The 12,318-nt window shown below is 37.8% G+C and overlaps 1 long non-coding RNA gene across 1 annotated transcript; it reads left to right on the top strand.

Moving 5' to 3' along the window:
- The first annotated feature begins 1,376 nt into the window (after positions 1-1,376).
- On the top strand, positions 1,377-12,028 carry LOC135297530 (uncharacterized). The gene is made up of 3 exons (XR_010359496.1): positions 1,377-1,496; positions 10,639-11,044; positions 11,951-12,028. It is a non-coding gene; the product is annotated as an uncharacterized LOC135297530 (long non-coding RNA).
- Positions 12,029-12,318: the final 290 nt, after the last annotated feature.

The raw sequence follows: 12,318 nt of genomic DNA, 5'->3' as shown, positions 1-12,318 counted from the left end.
CACAGCTGGCAAGCACAGCACCTATTATTTCTGATAATACACACTTTCATTTAATGGACAATGTGAGTATTTAGCTTTCAGGTTTTCAAGGCACTTCATTAACAGCAACGAAGGTAAAATTGAGTAAAAAAAAAATCACCTAATTTGTTCTTTTTCATTTGGTTGGCAAAAAGACAAACAAAGAACTACTGCTTAGAATGACAACAAGATTTCTTGTTCTCTGAATTGTTGATAATTAAGGGAATGAATGTTCTGAGGGTGATTGTGATTCTGTGTATGTTACTGTGATTGGGGTTTGAAAATATTTTGTCTTCTAAAGAAGTTTTCAAGTAAAGGGGTTTTTTGGTTTTGTGTGTTTCTTTCCTTAAGATGGGAAGAAGTTGCATGGCAAGAAGTCTTATTTTGTGTTGGAGCTACTGGGGCTTTTTGTATGTTCTGGGTTTTTCATTTGTTTGTTTGTTTGCTTGGGTTTTTAATGTTAGAAGCCTGGTGAAATTGAAAACATTCCCCATCTATTGGTGAATTATTATCAGATGCAGAATATTCTGCCTCTGATATGACCAGTTGCCACCACCAAAAACAGATTTAGGGGCCATATAGCTTCCAGTTGGATGGCACTTTGTCACTCCAAAAAGGGTTTTGATCCCCTTCATGAGGAGATATTCCTTTAGGGTACTTCTAAGTTGTTGCTTAGATGGCAAAATGTTTTGCTGCGTGGTGAGACCTTGGTTGCTGCTGAGAGTCCAAGTGATTTCTTGTTTCAGAAGGATTTGGCAATGCCTATTCACACCTTTGAGGAATGGGGACACCAGATGCATAAGCGGATTAGGATATTCCACCTTTGACACAGAGGAATCTCATTGCTGGACCTTATAACTGTTGTCTTTGCCATCTACATGAAATACTACAAGCTGCCAGCTACCAAAAGATGGCCATCAATTGTCATTTCTATTAATATGTGATTTGTGCAGACAGAAGTCATTATAATGATTCAAAGCTCTAATCAGCATGATAATGGATCCTAATTGCTAGGCTCCTTAAAAACTTTAAGACAAAAAAAATCTATGCTAATGCCATCTGAAAGCTAGCAGCAATTTATTATTTCTCTTTTGATCAAACTTGTTTTTTGCAGGGGGCAAAAAAGGTGTTTTAATTATGTATTTGAAAAATAGTCTTGGTATTCGAGAGTCAGGTAGACAACAGGGACAGTAACTTTATTACTTTTCCCCTTTAGTAAATAAAGATCACAGACAATCTAATAGGTGAATGTGCTTTTATTAAAAATAGGTAATTAAGCTCTTGGAAGAATTTAATTAAATTGTCTTTTTTTCTTTTCTTTTTTCCTTAAGGCTACTAAAATATAAAGTGGAAAAAAAATCTGCAAATGTTCTAAAATTCAGCGATCTGCTTTCAGTGCTGATCTCAGTTCTTGAAATGCTCTGAAGATGAGTCTGCTGCACGTCTGTTTCTCCACAAGAAATATGTCTCATGGAGAGGTAGTCAAGAGTTACATTTCCTGGCAGGTCAAAAGCTCCAACGTAAGGGTGACATTTCACATTAGCCCATCACTGGTCCTACAAGTATTCATCTGCATAATGGAAACACTCTGCCACATTAAGGCCTTTTTCTAGCACACTTTCATTTTTATAGTTTGCTTTCTCTGCATGTATTACAACAGAAAAACTCCCCAGCAATGCCTTGTTCAGAACGCAAGGCAACCTTATCATGATGGGACAGAAAGTCTGTTTGAGCTGAAGAACCAGTGCTTTTAGCATCTCCTTTGTGTTACCTAGACAGCACTCTGAAATTGCTTCTGCTCTCCTTGCAAATATCACTTAACATTTTTCCTGAGTAGCATCGGGATCTTGGCTCTGCTTGCTCTGTACGACGCCTTGAGCTGCTGGCTGTCATTCAGTAAAGCACTTATGCCTTGAATAGCACATGAATTTCTAGGTAATTCACACCCCATTTCTTTCTCTCCTCTCTCTCCCCTGCTTTTTTTTTTTTTCCCTTTTCCTCTCTCTCTCTTTTTTTTTTTTTTTTTTTTTTTTTTTTTTTTTTTTTTTTAATTGGAATTGCTGCCATGGGCCTTCTTGGAGGGCATATGCAACCTTTGGAAAAAGAGGTCCTTCCCCACATTTGTCAGCCGTGCTTTAGGCTTTGATCTGCACCATTTGTTCTCTTTCATGCAGCTTTTCCTAGTGTGTTCAGATCTCCCTCGGTTTATTTTTAGGATAAAACAGGGTTTTATCCCTGTTTGCTGCAGCCCAAAGTATGTAAGCAAGTAAATACTTCCCTAACTCATAAAAATGATCTATTGATCAGTATTTGCATCTCTAGTAAACAGCTGACTTCAGCTCTGCCAGGTAAGCTGATACACACAGCTCCTTGGTTTCTGCAGAGTTTCATAAACACTATTAAGAATTTCTCCAGTTTTTTACAGGTATTGCCAGTAACACTGATCTAAATTACTTTGCCAGGTGTTTGATGGAAATAGCATTTTAAAAAACAGAGACAATTGTCTGCAGCAGGCTGTAGGCTCTCTGCTGGGCTTAATAAGCAAAGTTATGTTTGTCTGGGGGACTTTTTCAGAAAACATAATAGACGAAGACAGCTTGGTTATGAGAAGCTTGGTGTATACATCAGTTTAAAAGCTTGTCACCTACTTGATGCATTAATTCAAGTCCTCTGAGCAAGCCAAAGTTCCTATTCCAGGCAGTGCATATGGTCTGTCACTTAGCACATGACATGTTTTCAGATCACTGTGAGTGTGAGGGTGCTGGCCCTGAATGCCAATGCACAGCTTTGCCCTGCAAAAGCTGGCACCAATTTATTGCCCATTCAAATAGTTCTACTGTATTGTCGGGCCCCTTTACAGCTTAAATATGAGGAAAGATGTTCAGGGTTTAGCCCACAGTTCTCCTTTACTATCCTTTAAATGTTCCCTGTGAGAAATGACTTCCATTCATCCACCAGCTGAAATAATATTCATAGGAGCATAAATGTATACAGTTGTATTTCTCTGTAATAGTCATGCTGACAAGTCTCATAACTTCAGAGACAATTCACTTGCCTTACTGGTACTGAACTTGATTTCATAAAGATTAATTTATCAGGGTTAACTAGACTTTAGACAGACAAACTGAAATAAAAACTCAAACCAATCAAGCTCTAAGGAAAGAGCTGTTCATCTAAACTTTTCATCAGCAGCTTGAGTAACAGCAGGGAAGCAGAATTTGGGATCAAGGTCATACAAGGAATGATTTTCTCTTCAGTACGTCAGAATAAGGTCCTAAGTCCACTCATCAGTTATGAAAAAACAAGAAAAGCTGGATACTTGTACTCTGAGATTTGATGCAGTTGCCAAATTATAGGCATATTAGATTAAATGCCTTGTATAAAATTAGATAGGCTACAGACCTAATGGGAAAAACTAAAGTGTCTGAATACATGTAGCCATACATGTCCTGGAGCAATTGCTATGCATGTTTTGCTATTTCATTTTTTTCCCAGTGGTTTCATCATTCACTTGCAATGCAGAAAAGGTACTTTATGACTTGGGTGAAAAATTGCACACCAGAGTGCTGAATAGTAAATCTTGGGATAAGAAGTTGTGAAAAACACATAGGATATGTTTTATCCAGCTGTGGGAACAGGCATGTTCCCAAACTGCTTGAAAGGGCACGCTGTGGGCAGCCTTGATGGAGCTTTTCCACAGCAATGTTCATTGTTCTAATTTTTCTGGCTACTTTTGTGCCTCAGGGAAAGGAGTCAATTACGAAGTAGGGAAGGATTCAGTGTGATGAGTGGTAATCATTTAAATGGGTGATAAAAATCCTGCTGGCACCTGAATTTAGGTATCTGTACTGTTAACATTTCCATACTTCCCCTCTGGTTTTGTTCCTCATAGCATGTAAAGGAGAGGAAGTATCCTTCCAAATATGAACATAGAACATGTGATAACTGAGAAGTGTGGGACCTTAACATAAGGAATGATGAAGGTGCTACAGTGCTTTTGTATCTCTGAAAGGACCCACAGAAATGTTACCCAAAGTGGTAACCTAAAAGTGGACTTGCAGGAAGGCATAGAATCATCCCTGAAAAAAACACACCTGGGCTTGGATTGAGGCACAAAATGAAAATATTAATTGCTCTTGCATGTGTATTTACAGCGGGAAGGCTTGTGTGAGTCTTAGGAATTTGTGTGCTGAGGGAGGTGAGCAGGGTGTGATGAGCATGTCTCCAGTTTTATGAGGAATGAATCTCATTTCTTCTGTTTCCTGATAACAAAATTAGCAGCCTTGTTAGCTGTATCATTTACAGAGAGCAGTTCAACATATGTTCTGATTCATGTTCACTTTGCTCAAGGTTTTCTCTTGTCTCTATTTCAAACAAAGTACCAAATCCGCCTCAGGTTAGGAGGTGTTAGCTTTGCAGGCTGTTGCACTGACAATTCTTGCACTTGAAATTCTCCTGGAACCTCTGGCAGACGAGCACATTTCTGACTTCAGAAGAGGAGATGAGTGCAGAAATGAGGGAGTGGACTGACCAATGAAAGAAAAACTAAACAATCCTCTTCTAGCTCCTAAAGTAAGATCCACTCTGCCTGACTTGGACTCTACCTGCTTTTTTTAATTCTTTGAGTTTGCTGTTGACATTAGAAGAGATTGATTTAGCTTGGCACAATGCACTGCAGAAAATAGCTTTCCTGTCTAATTCTGCACTTGCATGGGACACTGAGAAGGTGACTTGTACTGTCAACAACTCTCATCAGCTGCAGAATTTAAAAAAAAAAATTCTTTCCAGTATTTAAATATACATGTTAATCACTGATTTCTGTCAGTGTTCATTTAATTATCAGCTGAGCTAGACACACTTATGAAGGCCACATTTAATAATTTATCCCAGGAAAAAAATTCTGCTCAAGGGGCAAGGAAATGTGGGAGATGCTCGTTGTGTCCTAATTTACAGTGTTAGATGACACCTATAAGGGTGCAGAGTGTAAGCCCTGGGAATGGGATCTGAGGATTTTTGTATGTTTGCTGTTTCAGAGGATTTGCTGCATATGAATTTCACTCTGTATTAGTTGGAGACTGTTCTGAAGGGTTTGAATGGTGGATGGAAGCTATCCCAAGCTCTACAGGCGTCTCTCTGATGAGTAAACTTACTCACTGAACAACAGGAGAAGGAATTTTAGGATGGAAATCTGGGGCAACCTCCTAGAAATAGAAGCATAAGTCTTGGGTTTAATTTAGGCCTAGTTAATTATATTCATAGTAAACACTGTCTTGTATTGCTCATGATTGTGGGGGCTTTTTGAGCAGGGAGAGAAGGCAGTCTTTAAAATCTTTGGCTGTAAATGTCTAAATAATCTAGACATTATTATAAGCTTAGAATAAATAAGAAGAAATACTCTCAGAGAAACTGGTCTGCCTTCACAGTGGTGCAGTTCCACTGATTACAATAGGCTTTGTGAGAGAGAAATCAATTTAAAATTAAAGTACTTATATTTAAAAGTTCTCTTTGATCAAAGACCTCTGCATTGAATGATTCTTACAATGCCTAAAATATAATAAAAAAAAAATCCCTGTTGAAAACATTATACAGGGCTGTAGCAAAAATTTGCCCAAGGCTGCAGATCAGAGGAATCAAGCAACAATATTCAGTCCACTTTTTTGAAGTGTTCTGACTGCAATTGTCTCTAACATGCTTGACTGATACTGCTGGAGTAGGGGAAAAATAAGTGTGAGAAGAAAACCATTGTGAGAAAATCAGCGAGCTGCTTCCATTATTGTATCCTTATACAAAACTGCAAATATAAAGTAACCATTACTTTCAGGATGCTATATTGGATTAAAACCAGAGGAAAGAAAAACAGAAATTAAACCATCTGTTGGCAAAGACTGAGCAAACAGTGAACTACTGCTCCTTCTATCTTTGAAAAGAAATAAAAAACCAGTTTTGCCAGTTGTATCTTTGTGTATAGCGCCATGTGCAGGTACTATTGATTCCACATCAGTACAGCTGCTGAAGAACTACAGTTTCCATTCTGCAGGATGGGTTTGACAATATTTCAGGACTTGCTTTTTACCCAGATGGGATAAAAATCTTTCCACAGCGTGGAAAGCCTGCTGCTGCGAGCTAGCTTGATATAATTCCCTAATGCCATCAGCTTTAGTCTCGGGACCATTTGAGAGTTTTAATGCATCAGGTGCTGCATCACCACCCACTTTTATGGGCTGAGGTCTCCAGACCAGTATTATCTCCCATCCTAGGACTTGTTGGTTCAGTCAGGGAGATAAGTTTGGTGCCAGGCAGGAGGTTTCCTTCCCAGTGGGGATAGTCTGTGGAATGAGATAAGGGTTACTTTAGCATTTCTAGCAGAGGTAGATTGATCTTGGGTAACTGAGTGATAACATGGCAGATGAAATTAAAACTAGATGAGGGCCCTTGAAGGCAAAAATATCTTGAATAAAATGATGGGCTTTGACTGGGCTGCCACGGCTCAAGAACAAGACACTGGTGTTGTTCTGAATGACAGCATTGACTTTACTATCTTATTTCAGTAAAAAAGAAGTGAATTGAGGTTTGGAATTACTAGAAAAGGAATGGAGTGCAAACCATTATTAGGCCACTGTGTGAATCTGTGGTTCGGCTGCATCTTGAATACTGCATGGAATTCTGAATTTTCCATCTCAAGCTGGACATTGTAGAATCATAGAAGTCAAAAAGAATGTCAAATATGGTCAAAAGACTGAAAAAAGGCTTCCATGGGATGAAAAACGAGGTGGGAAGGGATTGTAGAGGCAGGTATGATGCAATAAAAAGTTCAAGGAGTTGTGAGGGGATCAAAGGGGCTAAATAACAAATAATTGTTTGGATCTTCCTGTATAAGAAATAATAGGAGTCATTTAATGATGGTTGGTTCTTCATACAATGTGCAATAATTGGACTGTGGAACTCCTTGCCAGAGGATTTTAAAGCTATAAAGAGGTAAATAAAAACCAAAATTCAAAAAGCAAACAAACATGGATCCTACAGGACAGTGCAAGGGGCAATAATTAGAAAAGGAAATCACTTTAGGGGTAGGATATTTAAATGATGGACCTAGAAGATTATTTTGGGTAATTAAGGTACTGGGTGTTTGTACTATCCTCATGCAGTCACTATTGCTCATGCTGAGATAATTGAAAATTTACTATTTAAGCAGTACACTCTTATTAACAAAAACCTATATTTTTAAATGGATCAATAAACTCAGAAGGTTTTTTATACAGCTTCACTTATGCTTCTTTGGTTTCACCAGTATTAACAGCTGCTCTCTCTAATCGGAATATACTGATAATAAGAGCAGGAGAGAAAGCAACTTATATTTCTTGACCTGTTGACTCATTGAGGAATTAAAGTAGATACTGTAAAAAAGCAGGAGTAAAAAGGTGAGCAGCAGCATTACAGAAAGATTAAACAGGGATTTACAGTAATTTGCTCAAGGCTGCAGATCAGAGAAATCAAGAAACAATATTCAGTACACTTTTTTGAAGTGCAGTTGGAGTAGGGGAAAAATAAGTGCGAGAAGAAAACCATTGTGAGAAAATCAGTGAAAATTCATTATTTGGTGATGATTATTATTTAATATCACTGGTGGATGAGTTTTTATGCTTTATTTTGCTCTGAATACAAGGCTTTGGGGGCTTGTGCAAGGACATCGTCAACAAGGAAATCTCTGGTCTTCACTCCAGAGACAGCCAGCAATTTCTTTCTATTGGAATTGGGAAGACTCACTCTTGTCATAGAGGGCCCAGTTATGGAATTTCTATCCTGGATATAACAGGACATTTATCCTAACCTTAGCTCCATGGGGAAGAAGGTTAGTTTGTCACTGCTGTGGGGCACAGTACACAAGCAGGAATATCTTTGAATATACTCCTTAAGAAAACAGTGTTAATATAAAATGGAAGTGGAGACTACAAAATGGATTTCTCTGGGAGTTAGGACTGATTTGTTTAATGCAGGAAGGATAAATATGCTAGTGTTTCTTTGAGTAAATGGCTAGATTATCTTTCTCTTTGTTCCCAGAGTGTGTGTGCTCTCCAGAAATTATCTTCTTAATAAATTAAACAGCAGCAATGCTCATAGTAGAAAAAGTGAAATTAAACTGGCTATTGAACTGCCACAGAAAGGGAATTATTTCTTTGTAAACTAAACACGTTTAAATAGAACTGCACAAAAAGAAAAGGGATTTTTTTCTTTCTGCAAAAAGTCATTTTCTTTGACATTATACTGTTTCTAATCTTATTTTTTTGAATAAAACAACCCTGTTTGCAAGTGTTTTGCCACCAAGTGATATCGATGCTTTTTTTCTGAGTAGTAACTTGACTGAAAATGAGTTTCCAGAACAGCAACAGATACTCAATTCATTCTGGTGCAATACGATAACTAAATTCCTGTTAAACAATACAAACCTCTCAAAATGTGAGGAGTGGCTGAGGTCCCTTGGTCTGCTCAGCCTGGAGAAGAGGAGACTGAAGGGAGACCCCATTGCAGTCACAACCTCCTCATGAGGAAAAGCAGAGGGGCACTGGTTTCTTCTCTCTGATGAAAGACAGGATTTGAGGGAATGGCCTGGAGCTGTGTCAGGGGATATTTATGTTGGAGATGAGGAAAAGGTTCTTCCCCCAGAGAGTGGCTGGGCACTGGAACAGGCACCCCAGGGCAGTGGTCACAGCACCAAGCCTGACAGAGTCCAAGAAGCATTTGGACAATGCTCTCAGGCACATGGTGTGACTATTGAGGATGGTCCTGTGCAGGGTCAGGAGTTGGACTCAGTGATCCTTGTGGGTCCCTTCCAACTCATCTTATTCTGTGTCTCTATAACATCTAAAGATTTCATTCCTTGTAGGTTTGAAACAAGGCTTGTAAGGAACAACCTTCTTTACATAATTCCAAAGTTTAATTTTATTGTGTATACTTTCAAGTTTATTTTAGAAGAGAAGGTATCTGCTGAGACAAAATGAACGTGTGTGTATGTGTGCATTTTGGAATTATATTTCAGCACACCAACCTATATTTATTGATTCTGTTGCTAAAAAAAAAAAATCCCTTTTTTTCCTAGTTCAAATGTTATTATTGCCACAGAATATAAGTTTGGTGATTAGAACAACACATTAGGCCTAAATGTTTTACATTTTCTCAAAATTCTGATTAGCCACGAGTTATATCCTAAAGTATTGGGAATAATTTCAAGTATTATTTCTTTCTTGGATACCTCTAAGACTATGCAAAGCATTTGAGATGAGGAAAATGTTAAACTAACACATTTTTACACACCATGACTATTATACTATTCTTTAGTATAACAGTTGTCTGTAGTCAGTTGAAGGTAGTGATATCAAGAGGATGGGCAAATTTTGGTTGGGAATCAATTTCAGGAAAATTAATATATCTTAACTTGATAGAAGAAGATAATTATCATCCTTATCTGTCAACTAGTAATGTTTGCTAGATTTATTGCTCTGAGTGGCTGAAAAAATAAGCGCATGAAGGTAACTATATATGATGTGTGCACTATGTCTGTGCTTGTAGTTATTTGGCAAATTTTAGCTGTTGTTTTGTTTCATTTAGAATACAATTTTCCATTAATCTGTTTGGTGGTGGAGGTGTGCGATGTCACCTTGAAACTCTTTGATTTTTAATGCCATGGTTTTACCACTGACATTTTTGATAGACAATGTTGATAACAAAATTCTCTTCAGTGTTACCAGATTTCCTATGAATTGCAGAGGTTTCAGATGGATTTTGATAGTTTTTTGTTAATGATTGAATGATGTGGAGAAGCATTTCACCATGGCAGAGAAGATCAACTAACAACCTTTTTTCCCATAATTTGGGCATGGCCTAGAGCAAGTCCAGCTCAGCCTGGCTCAGAATTTGTTCGAGCTCTGGAAGTACATTCATCCTACCATCACTTAACATTGTTTGGGCAATAATTGGACTTGTTGATCTCAAGGTTTTTTTCCAATCTAAATGATTCTATGTCAGCACCATCTTAGTTTGCAATTTTCACAATGTTATATCTCTTCAGTTTAGCAAGGTTTCCATGGACTATTTGGGCACACTGGGTTGTGAATGCAGCAATCTTTTATCTTTTGGCAGTCATGGCAGAAAGCAGTTGCACTTTTGCAGCTTACAGTTTAACACAGATTCCATTTTGGACAGCATGTGGTGCATAGACTGTCAAACATTCTGATCATGGGGATGTCTTGCTGACCACTTGGTTATGGCCTCTTATTTGCTCAAGTTCAATTATCACACTGGCAACATCAAAGCAGTAGCAAATATGTATGGATGTCCTGATTTGCACGTCATCCAGATATGTTGTTTCATAATAATTTTTAAGGGAGATAGTATTTATAAAATGTAATCCAGAAAGGGAAAAACCCCCACCATTTTAAAGGTCTTTGGAGTACTGTAAACATCTGATCAGGATAAATAAGGATATGGCAAATGGTCAAGTGAAAATAAGTTTATGGTATAGACCACAATTCAAAGGGTCATTCTTTGGTTGTAGAGGTGTATTTGATTGTATTTTACGGGGAAATTGAGAAACCAGATTGTAGCCATGGTGTTTCTCTCTTCCAGGAACATCCAAGAAATCTTTAACATGATTGTGAAAGAGATGACAGTTCTGCTTCTTATATGATATTGAGAGTTGACTTGTAGGTACAGCAACCTGACAATGACAGATTTTCAGCATGAACTATTTACATCAGAGCTTTATCCAAGGTTTAACAGTAGCATTGAAGCTGCACTTTTTAATGGTGACAACCTGGACAAGTATAAAAAGGTACAGATGGGAAGTGTTTCTCATCTGCTGCTCCATCAAACACCACTGCATGAAAAAGAAGCCAGGGGAAGGAATGTTGAGCAAAGGAGGGAGGGAGTGAAGAGAGATGGAGAGGCCTCAGTCATTCAAGTTGCATCTCTCATTTCTCTTGGTTCCAGCAGCTACTTCTGTGCACTGAGGGATAGACCTAAGAAGAAGAAGGTAATTTCTTTTATCATAATAAAACCCTGGAGAAAAAGCTTTGTTTTTGAACTCCAGTCGATACGTTCATACACAGATCATAAAATTCAAAATAAATGTTAGCAAGGAGTCAGTCTTTCCTTTTATTGCTTTCTGACAGAAGATATACATGCATCCTATTTCAAGGATCATAAAATAATTAAATGTTTTGTCTCTTTCATGGTCCTTTTTATAATAACATCAGATGGAATGGGAATGTAATTCTGAACCTGTGGATAAACCAGCTATGGAGATAGCAAAAGGCACCTGAGAAATAAGCATAGAATAAGCTTCTTTTCATTGAAATGATGATTTAATTGCCCCCAGTAATTTTTACCAGCAGCTTCTGATGCCAGTGTGCTCAGGATGTGACTCAGGATGAGGTGCAATGATGTCATGATAAGATGTTAGAGCATAAAATTGTTGCTCTGGACTGCTCCTAAAGATCTGGCTTCTAAAGCTGCAGGTGAATGAATGAAAATTAAGACATGGTACTGATAATGGGGTTCAAAAACACTGGTACAAACAAAATGAATCAAAGAGTTGGTGCAGAATTCAGCCTGGAATAAGCTGATGAAAATCACTATTTTTTTACCCAAACTCCATGCCAAGTTCTGAGGAAGAAAGGATTTTTTTTTGCTGTGTGAAAGGTGTTAGAAAATAAATGGGTGAAGAACAGATTTTTAAGCGTTAAAAATTGGAATGTGAAAAATAGAATTGGAAACTATAGTGATGTTTCTCTTGGCATTGTTTCAGGGTGATTACTTTTTTTTTAATCTTTCTTTAGCAACAGTATCACACTGTGTGCCTGTATTCAGTTTGCAGCTTGTAAGACATGACTTCTTTTTAGTATTGTTTTTAAGCTATTTCTCTGTCAAAATCACATAGAATTCCGAACCAGTGGTGCAAATGCTTGCAAAGATCTTGGTGACCTGCACAGAGCCTCTTTGTTTTGATATCCAGGTAAGTAATGGAAGTTTTGAACAGGCACAAGTCTCAAACATGCTCCTAGTTTGAAATAACCCCTTGATTTGACATAAAATTGTTGATACTCAGCCTTGCACTGACAGCTCTTGTCATGCAGTTTTGTTCTGTGGGATCCTGGGCAGAGACAAAATCCACTGCCTTTAAAGACTTTACAAAAGGCTTTAAAACCATTTATTTTATATATGGAAAGTTTACAGAGTGGTCACACCTCTTCTGCAAAACAGCTGTTGGTCTCTAAAAGAGAAAATCTTAAAAAAAATCTCTGTTTC

The sequence above is a fragment of the Passer domesticus genome, chromosome 3 (assembly GCF_036417665.1).
Source record: "Passer domesticus isolate bPasDom1 chromosome 3, bPasDom1.hap1, whole genome shotgun sequence".
NCBI lineage: Eukaryota > Metazoa > Chordata > Aves > Passeriformes > Passeridae > Passer > Passer domesticus.
This window is presented reverse-complemented; position numbering and strand designations above follow the sequence as displayed.